Raw genomic sequence first — 4,048 nt, forward strand, 5'->3', positions numbered from 1 at the left:
ATAAAGTTCAAATAACTGATCCAAACCGTTCATCTTGTTCTCCATATTAATATGTGTTTGAAGACCAAATTTTATATATTTTTTTTAATTTTTTACTATTTTTTTAGATTTATTGAACAACGTTGTTTTTTATGGTCCAGATTTGTTTGAAAAACAATAGTTTTCAATAAATATAAAAAATAGTAATTTTTTTTCAAAAACTGTAAAATTTGATATCCAAGCACATATTAATATGAAGAACAAGATGAATGGTTTGGATTGGTTATTTGAACTTCAAATCTGGTAACTTATAGTCCAATGTACAAAAATACCTATGCATAACAATGTATGGTAGCCTTACTTATATCCACACACACATAGAGAGAGAGAGTTGGGCTACAGTACTTCACGAAGTAAAGCGAGTGTTTTACTTCACGTTTATATCTTCAATTGCAAAGTTCAAAATGTCAATCCGAACTGTTTAAGTTGATCTTCATATTAACTTGTGCTTGGAGATCAAATTTTACAATTTTAAAAAAAATTTACTATTTTTTCGGAATTTTTCAATTCACTGATTTTCATATGAATGCACAGTGTATTGGCAGGATGAATGTTGATATACAACCGGAGCATTTAGTACTCTTGTTGCTGTCAACAGCAGCAGTTTCAATTATTTGCAGTACCTAATGGTCCTCTAACATAGCTTTCATTTTTTAAACATAAATGTACTTCGAATATATATGTACCTTTTCATACATGGCATGCAAAAATATATATATCCTTTCATGCATACACAGACATTTTGTTTGGATAATTAATATTGAGAACTGATTTCACTGGATTGAGAAATTTTACTCACGGCTATTAACTTGTTATTTACATGTATGTAAAATTTATTTACTCATATAATTAAATGAGGAGGGTTCAAATGCACCATCGTCTAGTGCTCTAATTATTCTTTACATCTTTATCTGAACTGCTCAACATAATCTTTATAATAAAATATGCTTGGAGACCAAATTTTAATTTTTTTTGGAATTATTAATTATTATTTTTAGATAGATACAAAAATCACTCTTTTTTCAGGAGATTATGGACCACCCAAAAGGTGATAATGTATCTATCTAAGAAAATAGTAAATAAATTTTAAAAAAAAAAAAAAATTTGATCTCCAAGTATATTTTATTATGCATATCATGTTGAGCGGTTCAAATCAACTGTTTAGACTTTGAAAATAAAAATAAGAATGTAAAACATAATTGAAGCACTAAACCATGATGCATTTAAACCCTCCTCGTAATAAAATTGAATAACAAACTTTTGAAAATATGTACTAGTATGTGGTTCACTTTGATTGTGTAGCTAATCACATCTAGGGGTGCTCAAACGGTTCAATTTGTTCGGTTTTCAATTGAACTAAAAAATTTCAGTTTAAATGATTCAGTTTAAATGGATTGGTTTAGTTTAGACTTTTCAAAATCGACTAAACCGAACCGACCAAATTATATTGGTTCAAGTATAACTTATATTTTGTTTGGTTCAATCATTGCGTCCTTTCTTTTATCTTAGTTTAAATATTTTAGAACATCTACATATTTTGTATGGAATTGAACACCTTGTGTATGAACATGCGTAATTTTCGTTAATAATGACATCAATAGGTTTACTTAATTTTGAACTGAACAAACCGAAATTTATTTCAGTTTTTTTGGTTTGGTTCTTAATTGATTTATAAGTTTTATCGGTTCAGTTCGATTCTTTTTTTAAAACCAAAAAAAAATTAGTTTGATTATTTTAGTTCGGTTTCAACTGAACCGACTATTTGAACACCCCTAATCACATCCTGCAATCTACTATCATAAAATATTTTAGAGTAGAACTAGGGTGTTCTTAAGCTCACCAAAGTGTTTGGTGAGCTTAACTCCAAAACCTATTAAATCGGTTTCAAATGATAAATCCGAACAGTTGGAACCCGCCTATCTTACGAGTGATACTTCTACATGTGAAAAATTTAAACATTCGAATTAATTTAGTATAAAGTCAATCGGTCAAAATTAGAAGGTTAATAAATTAACATTCATTTTTTGAACATTTTTTGACCGCTTGACTTTATACTAAATTAATTCGAATGTTTAAAATTTTCACATGTAGACGCATCCCTCGTAAGGTAGACGGATTTCAACGGTTCGGATTCGTCATTTGAAACCGATTTGATGGGTTTTGAAGTTAAGCTCACTAAATACTTTGGTGAGCTTATAAACACCCTACTTCTACTCAATATTTTAATATAATTTCATAATCCATATACTTTATTTTGTTGATGTTACTTAACAAATCAATAATCATGCATGCTTCGTTATTGTTAGTTTCTACAATAATTTCTTAACAAAGTCCATCTTAATTATTTGTCAATTGCCGAAATAATAACAAACCATTCAACAAATATATTAAGAATATATAATATTAGGGGAGGGTTCAAAATGCCTTCATTTTTTTGCCTCCTTCGTGTCTCTGTTTTTAAAAACTTTAACAATTCAAAATTTAAAATGTAAAATTCAAAATAAAACCGTTGGATATGATCTACATCCTTTTATCTATGCACGTGTAAAAAATTGTGACATTTTCACTTTGTTTTGATTGTCATCAAGAGTTTGTAAAAATATACTAATGTGGATAATTTATGGATATTGATTTTGATTCACATAAAAACAAAATCGAAATGTGATTTTTTTTTCTTTATGAGCACATAGAGAAAATAACATAGATCACATCTAATAGTTTTATTTTGACGTTTATGATTTAAAATTTTGTATGTAATTTTCTCTAGTTCCTTGCACGACCATTTTTTTTTTCTTTTTGACAAGTTTGCTATATATCATTGTATAGCAAAAACGTTTTTTTAAAAATAGAGGTATGGTGGAGGTACAAAAAATGAAGACATTAATTTGAACCCTCATAATATTATAATGTACATTACTAATAAAAAATTACAGTAGTTTATTTTTGTTTCTTTATATAATTCGTTATTAATTACAACACAGCAAATTAAGGACGTTAGAAAGGGTAAGATAATCTTATTAAAATGATTCACTGATTATGTGTAGTATTAAGTCAATATATACGGCGCTTTAAAAATCAACACTCTTGTGAAATCTCTTGCTACTTCATTAAAATAATATTATAGTACCTCATATCATTCTTATGATGTGAAACGGTTAAACAATTTCGTTATTTAATAGTTGAAGTAGAGATATTAATTTTATGCTTCCATCAAAAAACACACAAATGATATGATCTAAATAAGTTTCTTATGAGTGATGATGAAATGAGTACTACTAACTTTTTAGTATATATAAAATATATACTTAGTTACTCTAATGCTACTTTGTCAGATTACAAGTGTATAATTCTACTGTGTAGTAGTGTCGGGTGTCAATCCACAGAGATAGATTTAAATTATTTAACAACGTTAGCACTAGTCTAGATTCTTTGAGTTTGTTTGATATGCGTGTATACTAATTAATTATATATATAAAGGTACAGGGTGATTTTACAGTTTACTATGGCAAATTTATAGATGAAGATGCTAATTGTTGTAAACCAAGTTTAGGGAGCCTTTAGGGTTTTGGATGAATTCATTATAATTAACCCAATACATATTTATGGTACTTATGTCTACCCGTATATGGCACTCATGTCTACCCATATATGGCACTGTCTCTCCGCATACGACCTTCTGTCATTACCGTATTCGGTATAAACCACCCTACAGAGCAGAGCCGCATACTGGTACTATTATTCCCTACGGATGCTTGAATTTGTTTCTATGCGTATTTGAAAGGTTCTCTGACTCTAAGGTTGACTTGTGGGGGACAATTCAGATTATCACATGATATAATGTAATTAAACCACTCACACCAATATAATCAATTATATTCCCCTATTACTCGCTAAGTAATAACCCCAAACCCTATTAATTACAAGTAATAAATAAATTCCTAATTATACTTCGAGATGTTATCTAATCTATATCTTGCCCAGGGAGGCCATTGGGTTCGAACCCTAGCCT

This window comes from Carex rostrata, chromosome 35 (assembly GCF_964058835.1).
Source record: "Carex rostrata chromosome 35, lpCarRost1.2, whole genome shotgun sequence".
NCBI classification, from domain to species: Eukaryota; Viridiplantae; Streptophyta; class Magnoliopsida; order Poales; family Cyperaceae; genus Carex; species Carex rostrata.